The 20,315-nt window shown below is 43.8% G+C and overlaps 1 long non-coding RNA gene across 1 annotated transcript; it reads right to left on the reverse strand.

Moving 5' to 3' along the window:
• Positions 1-1,022: 1,022 nt before the first annotated feature.
• Positions 1,023-20,065, reverse strand: LOC128349744 (uncharacterized). Its single transcript, XR_008318967.1, has 3 exons — positions 19,935-20,065; positions 11,346-11,507; positions 1,023-1,482 (listed from the first exon to the last, which is right to left on the reverse strand). It is a non-coding gene; the product is annotated as an uncharacterized LOC128349744 (long non-coding RNA).
• Positions 20,066-20,315: the final 250 nt, after the last annotated feature.

The following is a 20,315-nucleotide window of genomic DNA, read 5'->3' on the forward strand; positions in this document are numbered from 1 at the left end:
TCGCTCCCTGCAGCTGCTGTTGCTGTCCCCAGAGAGGGGTGGAAAAATTTGAGGAGTGGCAAGCCACTCCTCAAATTTTGCCACCATAGGCAGATGCCTCCTCTGCCTCTCCAGTAATCCGCCATTGGTTCTGAAGGTTCTGAAGATAAAATTGGGTGGGGGAAACCATGTATGCCCCTGAGCTCTTTGAAGGAAGGACAGAATATACATGAAACAGATATTAGCTTATAATTAGCACTGGAAATTAGCCTCTCAGGGTATTTCTCCAAGGCAATAAAAAGCATGGGATCATTTTATATCTCTCTCAGGTTGCAATTAGTGCTTGAGTTTCGCTGAAATAAATAAAGAGTTTATCAACATCTTTGCTGACATCTTTCCACAAAATAGTTGCTTTACCTCATCAATACCATTGCCAAAACGTTTCATTTCAGAACTGACAGGGAATTCAAATGGTAAACAATTTTTACCTAGGATTTTTTGAAGGGCCAAATTTTGTTCTTGTGGAGGCAACTCCCATGGAGATGACACCATCTGTTTGGAAAATTTTCAGAGCAAGCTGTAGACTAAGAATGGGAGGGGAACAAAGACAGCAGTGGGTGGAAACTAGCTAAATAAGCTTTGTTATTTGAGTCATACCAGAGGGAAATTCCCCTTGCCCTTTCTTCAGTATTTCTTTTCCAGCTGCTGTGTTGTTTGGCAGCTAGAATTCCAAGGCGGTGAGGTTTTTAGCCAGGAATCCCACAGCGATGCTCGAACAGAATGTAGCAAACAATAAATTGCATTCTAGCCTTTATTCTTCTAGACATAAATTAAGATAAGTAATGATCACAAATGCTCATTTTAAAAAAAATAAAAGCTGCCAGAAATTTATTGTGGGGTAGCTGTATTTAGATGTATGAGATAAGAGGGCAAAAGCCCACTGGTTAAGTAAAGGTTTTGAAAGGAAGTTGTAAAATTATTGCCGTAATTCTGGTGCAAAAAATCTGTCCTCTCATATCTGGATAACTTTCTTTCGTGGTCTTTGCTTTTTAATTTCTCCTAGTTGAAGTCTAATACATAATTTAAACACAGTAAAAAAAAAACACACACACAATTGTGTGAATTTCAATAGAACACTCTCTTTACTTTAGTACCTTTTTATTCCTTTTTGCTGACATTATGTTGTCTCATTTTAAATGGCAGATATCTGGCTTAGATTTTGTACTGAATAATGAATTTTAATTGGCGATATGTAAAGAGCTTGTGATGGGCTGTGGTGTTCAGTGGTTGATGCCTGGTCTTCTTGTGTTACAGAAAATGCCAAATTGCTTTGATCTTACTGCCTCCGTCTCCACACTTTCCAGATGCTTGGCTGATTTCTTCCATGAATTGCAGCTGTACATACTGCAGCTTTGTTTTACTGTTCTGTGCTAGTACCTTATGATATTTGATAATTTTGTTTTTTGACCCTTATTATTTTCCCTGATGTATAATTTCATTAATCTATATGAGAGATAAAAAAAGAAAAACCAGCCAATCAGAATCAGTAGCTGTGGAAACAAGAAGTCATCTTAACATACATAATACAATAATTTGGTAGTAAAAGTCATCCTATCTGATTGTGACACACAGAATAAGATATAAACTCCGGAACAGTGTAATGAGAATCTTTGTGATACTGGCTGATCCCTAATTGCCCTCAGGTCTTGCCCGTGGACTTCCTAGAACCACCTGGTGGGCAACTGTATGAAAAAGGATGCTGGACTAGATGGGCTTTGGGCCTGATCCAGCAGGGCTGTTATGTTGTGGATTCCACACCCCCACCCCGCCATATAGAGCTTGGTTCAAGTTTACTAGGTTTTGCATAGAAAGAATGTTTTCAACACATTTACTATCAGAACAGGTACAGTTTGGTGGATGTATTCTGAGTTGTTAATTATACATAACTGAGAATTATGGTGAAAATTTGAAATGAAACAGTGGAGAAATGACTGCTAAGAGTAGAGTTAAAAATATATGCTCCTATGTAATCGCTGGTCTGCTTATTTTTCTTTATGTATCTGTCAAATGTGTATGACACCCCAAACGTCTGTCTCTGGGCAGCTCACAACTACATACAAAATTAAAACACAGAAATAAAAACCTTACAACAGCTTAAAACCACAATTAAATTAAAAAGCTTGAGTGAAAAGGTAGACCTTTAAGGATTTTTTAAAAGCTGTCAGAGATGGGGAGGTTCTTATCTCGACAGGGAGTGCATTCCAGACTCTTGGGGCAGCTACAGAGAATGTTGCCTATAATTTGCTTATAATTTGATAGTTAACAATGAAAACATAAACATGTAAATATTAACACAGTTCCAAAAGCACAAAGACAGCAACTTACAAAAACAAATCAAAAACGTCCCATAGTGACAACATTAGTAAAACATAAAAATATATATAAACAGCATCACACAGCTGAACCATAAAAAGGCAAGCAGCAGCGGGGACACATCCAACTAGACCCCTCCAAAGGCATTCCTAAAACTTACCTTCAGAAAGAAAAAATGAAGGGTGCCATCCAGGATTCCCTGGGGAGGGAATTGCATAACAAGGGTGCCACTAATGAGAAGTCCCTGTCCCTGTTATCCACCTGCCTTTCTTTAGACATTGCGTTGTCTGAAACAGGGCCTCTAATGATAACATAATCATTTGTGTATTTGTTAAATTGATATCCTAGGTTGTGGAATGTGCTTCCCTTGGGAGTAAGAGGTCTATCATCCCTAGGGGTGTTAGGCTGTAAGAAGGCTGTAAGAAGGGTGTAAAGACCTACCTTTTTTGTTGGCTTTTAATAATATTTAAGTGGTTTTAATAGTGTTTAATGAGTTTTGTGTTAATATTATAATAGTTTTATATGCATGTCCCTGAACCATTTCTGCATATTCTGCATGTCCCTGAACCATTTTATGGATGGGTGGTATAGAAACAAAACAAAAATCTTGCCTTTATTCAGCCATGAAATTCAAGGCAGTATTTATGGCATTCCAAAGTGGTCTCTCACCCAGGGACTGTCCCAACCCAAATTTGCTTAGTTTCAGCAAGTTGCTGCCTCACTAGACTTCAGAGCAGGCTCATGTGCCTTCAGATGCTTTTGGCAAACAGTTCTGGCAAGCTCACATACACAAATGTGGTCCTTATCCCTGTCAGTGTGTAGTTTGCACCAGCATTTTGCATTTGGCTCCAAAACTAATTACGAGCCACTTAAGTTGTTGAACCACAGGGCTGCTAAAGTGCCTTGAGATGTGTACCTACTGAAACTCTTGCTGCTGCACTTGTTTTTGCAAGCTGCTCTGGGATCCAAAGACTTTTCAAAGGCAGTCTCATGTAAAGTGCATTGCAGTAATCTAATCAGGAAGTTACCATTGTAAGAATAACCCCAAACTGGATATAAAGCTGAAGTTGGATTTGAGTTTTAAACATCAAACTCCCAAAGCAATTTCCCTCCTCCACCAATTTATCTCCAAACTCAGATTACCCCAAATATATTCTCCTTCAATTAATTTATCCCCTGCCACTCAAACCCCTACTCAGGTTAATTTCCCTCCAGATTCCTCAAATCAGTTGCCCAATAAATGAATCCTCTGTCCCTGTAAAGGCGGCTGGGGTGGGGTGGTATTTTTCTCTTACCTCCTGCCCAGCAAATCAGAATAATCCTCCCCATCTCCAGCTTAGAGAGGCAGGACTCCAGGAAAGAAGAGACAAAGAACAATGGCTGTCCAATAAGCAGCCACCCTCATAGCCACCTTGCCTTCATCACCTGCCTCCACCTTGCCACAGTGCAGCTTCCCATAGGGATTCTCAGTGCATCTCCATAAGGACTCAGTGCATGCAATGCTCAGTGCATCTCCAAAGGGACAGCCAGGAGGTAACCCTTTGAAGCCCTTGGTGCTCCACCTTGTATGAACTCACTGATACTGAGGTCTCAGTGAGCCCCTGGTGGCGCAGTGGTAAAACTGCTGTCCTGTAACCAGAAGGTTACAAGTTCGATCCTGACCAGGGACTCAAGGTTGACTCAGCCTTCCATCCCTCTGAGGTTGGTAAAATGAGTACCCAGAATGTTGGGGGCAATATGCTAAATCATTGTAAACCGCTTAGAGAGCTCCAGCTATAGAGCGGTATATAAATGTAAGTGCTATTGCTATTGCTATGTTATCACGATCATCCAGACATTTTTTAAAAAAGCAATAAGTATCAATGCACCTAATTTTTGTTGGGTTTTTTTGCCCTCAAGATGGTGGTTCAGTGTACTGTGTGCTTTGTCGAAAGAACATCCATTGCTTGGGAGTCAGTTAGCTTGAACTCAGTGAGTGTACTTTAAAGCAGGAAAAGTCTCTAACAGGCCAGTCCTATGTGTGTTTATTGCGGGAAAAGACTCACTGAGTTCAAGGTAACTCCCAAGCAGTGGATGTTTAAAAAATACATGCCTGGGTGATGGTGATAACATAAAGGCTCTGAGACTTCATATCTGAGTGCTAGCTCACAGATATTTATGCATTACTGAAGCCGCCTGTTTTGCTCACCATCAGGAGGCTTGAAATAAATAATAAAAGGAATGATAAACAGTGCCTCCAATGCAGCAATTAGAATCCAGTTAAAATAGATAATTACACTTTCATGGAGTTACCTTTTGCCTTTCCACTAATCTGTTACAACATAAATTTGGAAAGTTATTTCCTTTTCTTGGTGAGGCGCCAAGTGTATAGAAACTAGTATAAGAAAATATGTTGTGTTAAAAAAAAAATCTTATATGTAGAACTGAAACATCACATGGGCTAAGTTGTGTCTTACCCAGTGGCTAGTGTCTATCTTATGTTTCTTTTTTAGATTGTGAGCCCTTGGGGGATGGGGAGCCATTCTATTTATTTATATCTATGTAAACTGCTTTGGGAACTTTTGTTGAAAAGTGGTATATAAATATTCATTGTATCTGTATCCAGGGCCTTGTGCTACAGATGGCTCTGGATTGCTTCAGCAACAGAAGCTCTTCTGGTTCCAGTGGGGCAGGAACAATAGTGATTTATCATGCCCCTGCCCCAACACCACTGTTTGAGATTTGGAGGGGAGATCATTCATCTACCTCACCAATAGTGGAAGTACACGAGCAAGGAGAGCACTTCTAATTAATATTGCCTGGAGATATGGAGTTAAAGTCCTAAGTAAAATAATTTATTTAGGAAATACATGAGAAATAGACAAGCCTACATGCCTAGCTGCTTGCTACACACAGGAAGAGGGGAAGGGAGAAGAACAACGTTTCTCTCTCCAGGTGAGAGAATGAAACCTGAGACTACCAGTGTAACAAAAGGGAATCAGAGTGGAGGAGACGTAGTCAGAGAGAGGACTCCCTTGCTCACTGTCTTTGCCCCTAGTGGTCAATAGGGTTGCTGGTACTAAGAGTTGATGCCATCAGAAGGTGCCTCTCCAACACCCACAAACTGTTCTTGGTCTGGACCCAACAAAAGCTAGAGACAGCCCTTCCTATACCACATGGGTTGTTGGTTGTCTGTAGTATCAGACCAGATACTTATTACCAGTGTTACCTCTTATCTGCTTTTCTCCCTTGACTGCCACTCAGTGGTGGTAGGAACTTAAAGAGCATTGCCACATGGCAATGGCAACTCCCCAGCTGCCCTGTGCAAACCAACACATATTGCTGCCTTCATACGCAAAATGGATGCAATGCTCCCTGCTCCCCATACTCTCCCATCCAAATAAATACGTTAATTAATTAATTAATTAAATGTGGATTAAATGGAGAACTCCCTCTCTGCAGTCTCACTGACTACAGAGAGAAAGGGGAACTGGCTGCCTGGGCATCCTTCTTTATTGAAGGACAGCCCCAGCAGCCAATAGCAGCTGAAGTGAGGGTTGAGCTTCCTCCCTCAACTAACTCCAATTGCAAAGCAACCAGACGACGGTGCCAGTGTTTGGATGTAACGCTGGAACTGCGGATCCGGAGGTCTAGGAAGTGGACCTCACTACTAACCAAAGGTACAAATCTCTGTCAGGGGAGGGAAACCGTGGATCCATTTTTTGACAAAACTGCAGCTGCCCACATCCAGATGTACAATTTCCCAAACCAGAGGTCCCTTCACCCCTGGTTTTGTGTTATGTGTGAATGTGGCCACTCAGTCTAGTTCACATTATGCTGCACCCAAAGAGCAGCCCCTGTAGAGCGAATAACTCAGAATGACACAAAAGCATACAGGAAAGCACATCTCTCCCCCTCCCCTGCCTCTCTCTCACACAAACTGGGTAGGCAACAGCAATACCAGACACAAAAAGCACAAGTAAACCTAACCCCTGGGTCTATAACCAACATCTACTCAGGGAATAAAACCTGTACCAAAAATGTGTTAATATAGGCTCAGATTTTCTTTTTTTAAAGAAAAGTAATGGCTGGATTTAATAATAGACCTTAAGAAAACATCTTCCACTTCCCTGTGTAAACACAGAGACCGTCTAACTCAACAAGCACAGTATGTGTTGAATCAGGAATCTCCACAAACCTGCAGCAGCTCCATTCAGGCTTGATTGTAGGCTATTTGGCATTCAGGTTTTATGTGGGCATTTCAATTAAAGCAAATAGCCCACATTAAGCCTGAATTACATTTACATTTAATTTAAACAAAGAAGAAAAAGAGGTGAGTAGGAACACTGCTAATGGAAGAAGAACTCATTGCTTCATGACTCTCACAATGCAGGGTGCAAAACTATGAGCTGGTAATGATACCTCTTGACCTTTTCATTACATGCATGCTTCCTGCAGCATGATATAATTTCATTTTGATATTTCCCCCTTCATAAGTCCTGAATAGAGCAAAAGGAAACCAGACCAGGGACATTTGAGAAATCATCCAGGGAACTCCTTGGGCTCTGCATCCTGCAATGGGAGTCTGAGAGCTCAAGTTGCTTTCCCCTTTTCTCCCTCAGACTGTGGAAATTGCAATGAAAATGATGCCACTGAAAGGGTGAGTGCTGTCTTTGCAGCACTTTGCATATGGAAATGGGGGTCATCACAACAGAGTAAAAGGGTCATTCAAAAGTCAAGCTGAAACAAAAGGTGCATCTCCCCAACTTTAAAAGTAAGTGTGTGTATGTCTCTGTGTGTAGAGTGGTTGGTTATCTTAATCCACCCCCAGATATTACACTCTCCAACTTGACATGATCAAAGATCAGTGAGAGCTGCTGCTGCTTCTCTTCTTCTTCCAGAGCCGATAGGGTGGAAACGCAGCTCTGGCTCCATCAACAGAAAAATGTAGACTGTGCTTGAAAAGCATACACGTTGAATATAGTCTGCCCAGTTCCCCCGTTGCTTAAATAATCTGAGGGCTCCTGTATGCTTCTGTAGGTAAAGTATCCTGCTAGGGACAAGTGGAACCTCTGGATCTCTGCGAGTGTAAAGCAGGAGGGTCTCCTGACTCCTATTTCAGAGGACAGTTTTTAAAATATATTTTAATCATTTGTACATGTGCTCCAAGTGGGTTACTAGTTTTGCTTATGAAGCTTAACTATGAAGCACTTTATAACTACCAGTGTTGGTTGCCGGCTCCTCCATCCATCTCAGTCTGAGGGTGGAAATGAGAGGTGTTGTGAGAGGTGGAAGAGACATGAATTGCCATACCTCCAAATCTCCCAGATGTTCTGGCAGGTCTCCTCTAATGGAATGGTAGTAGTGCTGTGAGAAGTCTTGCCTCTCTGGAAATGGAAATAAGGCTTCTGTGGGAATGGGGTTCCTCCCATGGGCTAGTGCTGACTGCTGGCTCCCCAGTCCTCCTCATTGCTGAACTGGCTTGGAAGGGAGCAGGTGTTTGTTGTCCCACAAGAACAAGAGAGCTGGTCTTGTGGTAGCAAGCATGACTTGTTTCCTTTGCTAAGCATTCATACCCTGGTTGCATATGAATGGGAGACAATATGCATGCGTGCTGTAAGATATTCTCCTCGGGGATCAGGGAAGAGCACCTACATGCTTGCATGCAGAAGGTTCCAAGTTCGGTTCCCTCCCTGGCATCTCCAAGACAGGACTAAGAGAGACTCCTGCCTGCAACCTTGGAGAAGCCGCTGCCAGTCTGTGTAGACAATACTGAGCTAGATGGACTAAAGGTCCTATGTTCCTAAATATATGAACAAAGTCGTTGGCTTGTGATGGCCCTGTCTGCTGTACTTCTCCTGATTCTTGTGGCATGATTCTCATGTTTATATTTGATATGGTAAAATCACTATATTTGATATGGTAAAATCATCACAATGCTATTTTTTTAGTGCTGAGGCTGTCTTCTAAATACTTCCTTGAACATGTGGTGAGATTTGCATTACTATATACTGGGAAATGATTAAAAATCTTGGGGAATGATCCAAAGCCATGCCACATGCACAAGAGTTCCCTGCTAACCAGCTGCCCTTCTCTCTTTGGCAGCCTGATCACATGCAAAGAGCTGTGCTTAACTATCTCTCAAATGCCACACACATGGAAGTGACTGGACTGGGATGTTTTCCAAGACCTGTTAAATATTAGATTTCACAGTATGGGGATGCATCAACTTGATTATGGGAAAATGATGGGTGAATTCTCACCTCATAGCCTTTGCACGTCAAAACTGGGCATGGGAACTAGGCTCCCATCTCATCCATTGCTCATCCCTGGAGAACGGATGACTTTGCCAAGTGTAAGATGGGACTGATCCACACAAACTTCAAGCCCTGAGGCAAAACACCTCTGCAAACCAGATGCTGGGGACAAACAGCAAGAGTTGGCCATCTCCTTTGTCTCCTGCTTTGAAGTATCTGCATGGCTGGCCACTGCTGGAAACAGAATGGGAGACCAGATGGGCCTTGGTTTCACCCAGTAGAGCAATTACGTTGCCCTTTGGATCAGCCTTTAGTACAAGTCTCTCGATCTCAGTGCATTTCAAGTGCGATGGACACTGGAAATACTATCAAAGACTAAAAATAGGGAAACTTTCCTCTTCTAACCTTACATATAAGAACACTATAGTTTAATAGTCACTGCCCCCCCTCCTCATATTTTCTTATTGTAGTGCTCCTTTTCTTCCTGGCAAGGAAACATTATTTCCACCTTTCTGAAGCACAGCCAATATTTTAAAAAATTAAAAAATAAAATAAAATAAAATAGCAGAAAGCTCATCAATTAGGATTATGTAAAAATGCAGGCCAAATCCGCACAGACACACACTGTCTACCAGCCCAGTAAGGCTGTGTATGCTCCTTGAAGTCTGTAACAATCTCTGTCACTCAGCATGAGTACCTTATATGGGGGACTTTTGTACAGCTTGTGTGTGAGGGATGGCAGGAAAGCAAAGAGGCAGCCAGCCAGGCAGCCGCCCACACAGTGCTGCAGGATGCCTGCTACAGTCTGCTGGCAAATGTAATCTCTCTCCAAATCCATTTGCCTGCTTTCAGCTTCTTAGCTTTGTGCCTTCCGTTTGCTTGACTCATTTGTGATGAACTGCAGAAAGCCCCTGAGTGGCCCACCAAGACTTCCGAAAAACAATCCTAGTTCTGTATTGGTTTTTTAATCATGTGATTCACTTAGAAGGAAGTAGGGATGTGCACAAATCAATTTTTTTTATTTGATTTGTGCCCAAAACAAATCACCCCTTATTTTTTTTTATCCAAATCTACCCGCTCCAAATCACCCCAGATTTGATTTGTATTTGCTTTGATTTGATTTGGATTTGGACTGATTCGGACCACTTAACAAGGTCCTAGAGGCACCAAATTTGAGTGGTGGGTAGGTCCCCATGGGTGCCACCTACCACCCACATTTCAAGGCAGTGGTTGATTTTTAATGGGTTTTTTTAAGTTTTTACTGATTTTGAACATTTCTGCCATAGGAAACAATGGGGATTCGAAGTTGCCATATCCTAAGCCTAACATGGACCCCCAGCTTTCATTTTTTTAAAAAAGCTAAGCTCTAGCCCTAGTAGAAGTGGAGTTATGGAGCAAAATGTGCAGTCATTATTTTTCAAGTGTTTGGATTCTTTGGTATATAATAACTTTTCCTCAAAATGAATCCCTATGAGGATTCATTGCACACCTTCATTTCGTCTATCCATTTTGACTATCGTTGGACACAGTGCCAGCTGTCAACTGCTATGTGTCTACTACACCCCCCCCCACACACACACACTGGGGTACTCAGTTTATTTCAAAGGTATTTTTGAAGTGTTTAGATTCTTTGGTGTCTTCATTACATACCTTCATTTCTTCTGTTCATTTTGACCCCACTGCTTTGCGGGTGGGGGTGGGAAATTAGTGGCATCCCATGTTACAGCTACCCTACAACTCACAAGCCAATGAGGCCATTCACACAATTGAAAACTGTGTTCTACCCTGGTTTAGGATCTGTTTGTACTCCCAATTTTTGATTGTGTGGAAGCAAGGTTTGAAGAAAACCTGGGTAGAAGTAATTTGCTTCAACACAATCACTTTTACCCAGGTTTTCCTCTAAACTTGCTTCCACACAATCAAAAATTGGGAGTACAAACAGATCCCAAACCAGGGTAGAACACAGTTTTCAATTGTGTGAATGGCCTCATTGTGTATTCAGTTTATAGTGTAGGAATGTTTGAGGTGTTTAGACTTTTTGGTGTGTAATAAATCCTCAAAAGGATTCATTATGAGGAAAGGTCAATAGACACCAAAGAGCCTAAACACTTGAAAAAAAATCCTAGAACATATACTGAGTAATATCCCACTGCCTTGTGGGAGTGGGGTGCAGTTGGCGCATGGCAGTTGACAGTTGGCACTGTCAAAAACAGTCAAAATGAATAGAAGAAATGATGGTGTGTAATGAATCCTCATAGGGATTCATTGAGGAAAAGTTATTATACACCAAAGAAACCAAACACTTGAAAAATAGTGTCCACACATTCTGCTCCATAATGCCACTTCTACAAGTGCTAGAGCTTAGCTTTTTTTTTTTTTTAATGAAATCTGGGAATCTGGGAGAATTAATAGGAGGGATCTGAATCTCGAATCAATTCAAATCAAATCAGGCAAGCTTCAATTTGTACCCAAATCTAGCCAATGTACCACAGGGGTGATTTGTTTTGTCTCCAAATCACCCGAATCAGCTAGATTTGGGTACAAATTGATTTGTACCCGAATCAGTTTGCACATCCCTAGAAGGAAGTGTGTCTTCATCTGAGTTTTGTTTTCTTCTTGGCGATGCTTTAGAATGCCCTGTGGTCACTTTGTAAAGCTTTTCTGTGCAACATGAGAGCTTCCAGGAGGAAAGCACACACATCCCTAACATTACAGGACATGTACTACTACAAATGTGCACACAGTAGGTTCTCTCACCTGTAAGGGCTTCTTTCCTACTCAATTTAATGGAGAAGGCAGCTTGATGCTTCCATAGGCATGTGCAAATGGAATTGCTTTCTCCACTGAAATGAATGGGGAATTCTGATCATGCTAGTGCTCTGTGTGTTTAGCCTTCAAATACCCTCCCAAGAGTTACACCTGTGTGAAAATGAAAAAAACAAAACAAAACACCCTGTGATCTTTTAGATAAGGCATGTGACCTCCTGAGCTAATTCTGGAGTTTTGCTTTACAGAGAGATCTATTACCATTCTGACATGAGGTTGTCATGGTTTTTAGGCACAGATTAAACTCTCAAGAAGGCACCTATGTGCTTCAGACTGTAACAGGAGAAGCAGCTCTCTGTGTTAACAGGGGCGAATTGCTCTGTTTAACTCCTTCCCATCAGTGCTCTTTAATCTCCTTGACTTTCCCTGTTCAGCTGCACTTTTAGTCTTTGATTATTTATCATTCCATCTCCTAAGGAGAGGTCATTTCATTTTAACCCATTGTTCTAATCTCAAAAAGGAATAGCAAAATGTTTCATAAACAAATGGCATGGGGTAGTTACTTGACTCCTTTGTATTTTCCTGAATATTCTTGTCAAATATCCTTGTCAATTCTTGCCTCAGTTTCCAGAAGCCTTGTAGGGAGGAGGAGGCTTTAACATCTGTTTCCCAGAGACAGTGGCTGCCCAGTGGTGAGAGCCTGAGAAGTTCCTCTCTGCTGTTGTCAGCTTGCTAGCCTGGGTGCCCTCTAGCTTGTGGAGCTGGGGCTGCCCTGTAGGTGAGTCTGTGTGGGATCAGGGCCAGAGGGGGTGAGTCAGCAGTCCCTGAGGGTCAGCTGGTCAGAGTAGCCATCTTTCTGGGCTTATAAAAGGACTGCAGCACAGTGACAGCAGGCCCACCACCGGTGGGGTTGCCATCGAAGGGGCAACTCCAAAGGGGGTCACCCCTTTGGGGGAGCCACCTCAGGGGGCAACGAGAGTGAGGGCCTGGTGATATTTTTGGGCTTCTAATATTTTTGGATCCTGGGTGTTTCAGATGTGACTTAGTTTGTCTGGGGATGGGGAGACAGGGTGTGTGTCCACTGACTGTGGGATGGCTATTCTGGTGGTGGTGGGGATTGGAATAGAGGAAGTAAAGTTGGCAGGTCAGCGCATTGTTACAGAGGAAGGGAAGTCAGAATTTTATTACTTCCGGCTGCCCTGCCAGCTCTTTGACCTTGGGAAGCAGTGCCAACCTCCCACAGACTTTCACCTTGCTCCTCTGTAATGCCAGGTCTGTCCAGAATAAGTCAGAAACTATCCATGATTTGATTCTGGATGAAGGGGCAGACCTGGTCTGTATTACAGAGACTTAGTTGCGGGAGGCTGGTGGCCCAATCTGGTCCCAGCTTCTCTTTCGAGAGCTCTCTGTTGAAGAACAGGTGCAGGGATGTGGGAGGGGAGGTACAGTGGCTGAGATCTCTAAAATAGCCTCTTCCTGATCAGGATCCCTGTTGAAGTGTCTGACCATATTGAATGTGTGTACCTAAGTTTGGGGACCAGGGATAGAATGGAACTTCTGTTGGTGTACCGATCGCCCTGCTGCCCAGTGGAGTCCCTAACTCAGCTGACGGACATGGTCTCGGGTTTGGCATTGGAGTCTCTCAGGCTTGTGGTGCTGGGGGACTTCAATGTCCACTATGGGACCAATCTGTCTGGGGTGGCACAGGAGTTCATAGCGGCCATGACGACTGTGAGCCTATCCCAAAGGGTCTCGGGACCGACGCACATTGCAGGTCACATGCTTGATCTGGTCTTTCACTCTGATCATGCTTGATCTGGTCTTTCACTCTGATCTGGTGGTGTTCCGTGTGTGGGGACTCCTGTGATTTCTCCATTGTCATGGACGGACCACCATCTGGTTAAGGTTGGATTCATAGTCACACCCCACCTTTGCAGGGGCGAGGGGCCCATTAGAATGGCCCACCCAAGAAGGTTACTGGAGCCAATAGGGTTCCAAGAAGCCTTGGAGGGATTTAGTGTTGGCTCTGCTGGTGATTCTGTTGATGCTCTGGTGAACTGGAACAGCAAGCTCACCAGGGCAGTAGACATGATCACACCTAAGCGTCCTCTCCGCCCCTCTTCAAAATTGGCCCCTTGGTATACGGAAGAACTATGGGGGCTAAAGCAGCGAGGTAGATGACTGGAGCACAAGTGAAGGAAGACTCGACTCGAATCTGACAGATTATGACATGGAGCACATTTGAAGATCTATGCTCTGGCAATATGGGTGACAAAGAAGCGATTCTTTTCTGCCCGTATTGCATCCGCAAGTTCATGTCCGGTGGAGTTGTCCAGGATTGTGAGAGGGCTAGTGAGTGCCCCTCCTCCCTTGAATCAGAATTTGGAACCATCTATAACCTGCTGTGATGTGTTTAATGATTTCTTTGAGGATAAAATCTCACGTATTTGGGCTGACTTGGATTTAGACCCCATTTACTGCAGTGTCTGAATTGGAGGTGTCCAGTGACTCCTCTTATGTGGTTAAGCTGGATCAGTTTCAGTTTTTGACTTGTGAGGATGTGGACAAGCTGCTTGGAGCGATGCGGCCTACCACCTGTTCTCTTGACTCCTGCCCGATGTGGCTAATACTATCTGGCAGGGAGGTTGTTGTAGAAGGCCTGGTAGAGATCATAAATGCGTCTCTGAGGGAGGGCAGGGTGCCTCCTTGTCTTAAGGAGGCAATTATTAGACCACTTCTGAAGAAGCCTGTCCTGGATTCCTCAGAGTTGAGCAACTATAGGCCTGTCTCCAACCTTCCGTGGCTGGGTAAGGTAATTGAGAGGGTGGTGGCCTCCCAATTCCCGGCAGTCTTGGATGAAACTGATTATCTAGACCCATTTCAGACTAGCTTTTGGGTAGGCTATGGGGTGGAGACTGCCTTGGTCGGCCTGATGGATGATCTCCAATTGGGAATTGACAGAGGAAGTGTGACTCTGTTGGTCCTTTTGGACCTCTCGGTGGCTTTCAATACTATCAACCATAGTATCCTTCTGGAGTGTCTGAGGGGGTTGTGGGTGGGATGCACTGCTTTGCAGTGGTTCCACTCTTACCTCTTGGGCAGATTCCAGATGGTGTCGATTGGAGACTGTTGTTCTTCAAAAACTGAACTTCGGTATGGTGTCCCTCAGGGCTCCATATTGTCTCTCATGTTGTTTCACATCTACATGAAACCGCTGGGAGAGATCATCAGGAGATTTGGTGCAGGGTGTTACCAGTATGCTGATGACATACAAATCTATTTCTGCATGTCAATGTCATCAGGAGAGGGCATAACCTCCCTAAATGCCTGCCTGGAGGCAATGATGGGCTGGATGAGAGGTAACAAGCTGAGGCTGAATCCAGATAAGATGGAGGTACTTATTGTGCGGGGTCGGAACTCAGGAGATGATTTTGATCTGCCTGTTCTGGATGGGGTCACACTTCCCCAGAAGGAACAGGTACACATTCTGGGGGTGCTTCTGGACACAAAACTCACCCTGGTGTCCCAGGTTGAGGCAGTGGGCAGAGGTGCCTTTTATCAGCCTCGGCTGATATGCCAGCTGAGTCCATTTCTTGAGATAAATGACCTCAGAAGAGTAGTATATCTGCTGGTCACCTCCATACTTGACTACTGCAATGCCCTCTATGTGGGGCTGCCTTTGTACATAGTCCGGAAACTGCAGTTAGTCCAGAATGTGGTGGCCAGATTGGTCTCTCAGTCATCTCGGAGAGACCATATCACTCCTATCTTAAAACATCTACACTGGCTGCCAGTAATTTTCCGGGCAGAGTACAAGGTTTTGGTTATAACCTATAAACAGCTTGGGCCCTGGGTATTTAAGAGAATGTCTTCTTTGCTATGAACCACACCGTCCATTGAGATCATCTGGAGAGGTTCGTCTGCCGTTGCCACCAGCTCGTCTGGAGGCTACTGGGGAAGGGCCTTCTCCATTGCTGCCCCGAGGCTTTGGAACACACTTCCTGCCTCCTCATAAGAGCCTACTCATCTCTTACAACTTTTAAAAGGGCAGTCAAGATGCATCTGTTCACACAGGCTTTTAATTAGATACTGTTTTAATTGTTTTAATTGTTTTAATAATTTTAACTTTTTAATCTTAATTGTTGAAATGTTTTAATCTTTTATTGGCTGTTTTTATTGTTTTGTAAACCGCCCAGAGAACTTGCGTTTTGGGCAGTATAGAAATGTAACAAACAAACAAAGTTATTAAAATAAGCCTGCCTTTTATCTTCCTTGTGTTTCAGTTTGAACACTGGTGCATGTGTAATCCTCATGTTTTATGTCAGGGGAGTGCACAAAGATGACAGGCACAATACTTCCAAACTAGTACCAAACCTTACTTAATGGATTCAAATGTATATGCACATGGACTTGTTCCAGAATGCCACGAAATCCTGCCTAGGATTGTGCACAAAACTGGGTTGCCTAGTTTGGTTCGAGTCTGGACTGGATTCGAACCAGACTGGGCATGTTTGGTTTTGTGCACCCCCCGAACACCCCCCTGGTTTGGTTCGGGTTTGGGGGTTCATGTATTATTTTTAAAAAACCCTTTTTTTACTAGAATAAAACTCACCACCTCCTACTCCAAGCGCTTCTCTGCAACCACAGCAGGAGGTCTCCAGAGGTCCCTCTCGCCCTGCTGGCCTCTGGTTTTTCACAAATACACTTGGTGTATTTGTTTTCAGCCTGTTTTTCAGGCTGTTTGTTTTTCAGGCTGTTTGTTTGTTTTGTTTGTTTTTCAGGCTGTTTGTTTGTTTTGTTTGTTTTTCAGGCTGTTTGTTTGTTTTTCAGGCTGTTTTTTTTCAGCCTGTTTTCAGGCTGAAAACAGGTTTTCAGCCTGTTCCAGGCTTATCCTCCATGGCAGTGGCCATTTTGGAGGCCACCACACATGCCCAATGGGTTTTTAAAAAAAAGAAATACACTAACCCCTGAACCTGAACTGGCCAGTTCAAGGGTGGTTTGGTGTCAAACCATCAAACCAGGCATGTTCAATGTTGAATGGGTTCGAATTCAAACACGTTTGCACACCCCCAGTCCTACCTTGGGATTAATTGAGGTTATTGGGATATCATATATTCAAATTTGAATATTTGGAACTAGATTAATTTTAGAATATATTGAGTTGTGTTGCTAAAACTGGGAGTCAAGTGGAAGGTGCTATTTTGATTATGCCATCAGTTGAAAACTACTATTAATTGATTAAACAGGAGCAAGAGACATGATCAGTGTAAATTCATCAAATCACGGGTGTTCACATTTTCTATATTTATCAATCTGTCCATATATTTACAGTTTACAAGTCGCAATCATAGTGTAACTAGAAGTAAACAGAAGGTTCCCTTTCTTGGTTGGGCTCTGGTGTGTTGAATGAACTGAACTCATAAGCACAAGTCTGTTAAGCATTCCCTTACTATAACACTGACCTGGAGCTAGTAGTGTCTACTCATTGGAGCACTGCTCTTCCTGTGCAGCATGAATTCCAGCTCACAACATTTGACTCTTGAAGTTCTTACAAAATTGTTAAGCACAGATCTGTCTGGCATAAAAGAATGGAGTGGTACTACTGGGCATTTTCCTGTAATAGAAGCCTCTAGGCTCTTGGTTGGCACTAATGGAATTGTTCCAGTGTAATGGGCTAGAATAGTCTCCCCTCACCAACTTTAATGGGTAGCATACTCTTCCTCAGAAAATGAACTTGGAAGTACTACCCCCCCCCCACAAAAGGACAAATAATGCAATAATACTTCTTGTTTTCATTATAGTTTGAATAATAGTAAATTAAAAGGTACACCCTGCTAAGTGAGCAAAGAGGGACCTTTTTAAAATGGCGATTCTCTTTATTTAGCAGGGGGAGAGCAACTGGTCCTATCCATCCCCTTCATCCCTGCCCTTTGGGGACAGGGAGCTTGCTTGCTTATTTAGTTATTTATTTCGATGTAAACCACTTTGGAAACTTTTGTTGAAAAGTGGTATATAAATATCCATCATATACGTATTCGTACACCCAGGGAAGCCCTCAAATACCCAGAGGTATGCAAACCACATTTTGGAAATCACTGGGCTGGACAGAGGGACTTAGGAAAGCAAAAGGAAAGGAAGCAGATGATCCAGGAAAGGTGGAAGCTGAAAGATCATGTGTGTGGAAGCAGGAGTGGTCCAGAGTAAAGCTGGGCAGAACTGAAGCCCTGCTAACTGGGCAAAGAAGCCCTTTTAAAATGTGGTGATTCTCTTTATTTAGCAGCGGGAGAGTAATTGGTCCTATCCACTTCCAGCACAGAACCTCCAGTGAGTGTTGCTGGTGTCTATCTTATGTTTCTTTTAAGATTGTGAGCTCTTTCAGGACAGGGATCGATTGATCTATCTATCCATCCATCCATCCAGCTTTGGAAATGTTTATTGAAAAGTAGTATATAAATATTGTTGTAGTTAAAGTGATTCTGCTGTGCTTCATCCTATACATTATTGCTTCTCTTTCTCTCTCCCCACTTTCCACAAGCAGACCTCAGGTGCATTTTCTGGGCTGGCTGCACTGAGTTCCTCTGCTCCCCAATTCGGCAAGATTTGGACAGATCTGGACAGCATCTTGTTCCACTACTGGATTGGTCTCTGGGTTAACCCTGGGCACTGGTTGTTCCTTTTGCATGGCATCACTGGTACTTGAGAGTGATGCAAGTGGCTGGTCATCATCAATGAGGTTTGGTGGGTCTGAGAGCGGGGCTTCTGGATCCCTAGGTGCCGTCTCATTAGAGCTTGCTTGAGCCTGGCTGCATGTGACCACACTGACACAGGCATGTGGGGCAACCTGGTTGCTCAGATCATTTCCAATCAAAACAGCAGTTTGTAAATCCTTGTGCACAGTAACTGTCCGGGGACCTTCCCAGCCCTGGTACTTTGGGCAAATATTGGCAAGTGGGCAGGAGGTGCACCACTGCACTTTCAAAGGGTTTAACTGCCCAACTTCTCTCAGGCACAATCATCTCTAGTCTTACAAGGCTTTCATGCACGGAGGTAATATCAGCTTCAGAGTCTCTCTATCCCATTTCCATCTTCCCATTTATAATTATGCTTTCCTGATGCTTGGCTGGAATGGCATTTGAATCTGTGGTGTGAACACCCACAAGGAAGTCTTGTTGGGGGTTGTTCAATTCATTTGAGGTCAGGGCAGCTTCTGGGGCTCAGCTAGCCGATGGAGTGCCTTGCTCAGGAGGGGCCCCAGCCGGGATCTGCACCTTACTGAATCCTTCAAACTGACTCCTAAAACTGAACAGAAATTTATTTACTCCTTTCCACCTCATGTGTGCAACCTGGTTCTGGCTCTCAGTCAGCTTGTAGCAAAGTTCTTGCAAAACAATTCAATTCTGATCTCACCAGCTACCAGAAAATTGTGACGAAACAGGGGTGACTCTATGCTTTCCTAGGATCTATCCCCAGTAAAGAGATTGCTCTGATCCCAAATCTAGGAGCACGCCGCTCCTTCAGGGTAGGCTGCCACCAGTTGAAGACTGATCTAAGCCACTGACCAGACTTTGACACTGCTTCAACAACCTAGAACTGTCTGGCTTGGGACTTACAGGCACTGTACAGCCAGAGTCCACACAATCCAGCTCTAGACAACAATATATTATTTTGAAAACAACTCAACAGTAGCAAATGACCTTACGAGGCACTTGGGGAAGAGTTTTGAAAGTAACCCTCCAGAACCTGTTAAATCAGACTGAAGCCACATCTAAGTATCTGAACTTTCTTAAGAAAAAAGGGTTGCACACAGAATAAGGAATTGGGAGAAAGTAGGTTGAAATTTGAAGTAAAGAAAGGCACACAGGAATTCAAAAGAAAACACAAAAAGCATTTCCTAACTGATTAGCACTGAGCTTTACCTTGGTCTATCAGTAGGCAGGTCCTTGGCTGAGAGAGTGTTCATCTCTACAGCTTCTCGCTGTGGAACATCCATTTGCAAATGAAAAAGGGTGAACACTGGCCAGGCCATTGTCCTCTAGCTTTAAAGCCATGAGGGAAGGGGAAAGCTCACAGCTGTCCGAGTTCAAAGAGTATTCTAATTTCCTCCCCACTCTGGGTAGTGAGATGCAAAGTGGCCCTATCTCCTGTGTCAGATAAGATCAGGGAATTGGTGAAGGAAGGGTCTGTTAGACCTTGTGGAGTGAGAGGATGGAGGTCTGCTTGGTTCTTTTTGATGCCCATTAACCCTTGATGCCCCTTGTTGAGACCAATCTGGCCAATGCCTTGAGCCAGCCCTGCCTCCAGCACACTGCTGCTTGGGGTGGCTTACAATAAAAACACAACAAAACCACAATAAATAATAAACAAACATAAAAGCAAAACAGCAGCAAGACAACATGGCAGACAGGAAAATTCAAACTGGAAACCAGCTAAAACCATGTAAACATACTTCTTTAAAAATGAGGGGTTTCATGTTTTGTTTTGTTTTAAAGAAACTAATCAAAGAAGGAAACTGATGAAGCAACTCTGAGAAAATATCTTCTCAGGGGCCCCCTCTGTTATTTCCCCCTCACTGCTGCTCACCACTATTTCCCACTCTTCACTGCTGGGGGAGGTGAGCAGAGCAGAGCAGGCCACCCCCCGGCAGTGTCGATGGCAGGCGCAGGCGGACCTCCTCGGCCTATGCAGACTGGCCTCCTCAGCTTGCGTGCACGTGTGCGTGTAGTAGGAGTATGGAGTGTCGCATCCCATGATGTCACAAGATGTGACACTCCATACTCTATGGTGCACATGCACAGGCCGAAGAGGCTCGTCTGTGCAGGCCGAGGAGGCCTGCCTGTGTCCGCTGCCGCCACCACTGCTGGGGGTGTGTGGCCTGTTCCGCTCTGCTCACCCCTCTGTTGGTGAAGAGGGGGGAATAGCAGTGAGTGGCAGAGAGGGGGAAATATCAGCAGCGTGCAGGGC

This window comes from Hemicordylus capensis, chromosome 3, assembly GCF_027244095.1.
Source record: "Hemicordylus capensis ecotype Gifberg chromosome 3, rHemCap1.1.pri, whole genome shotgun sequence".
Lineage (NCBI taxonomy): Eukaryota > Metazoa > Chordata > Lepidosauria > Squamata > Cordylidae > Hemicordylus > Hemicordylus capensis.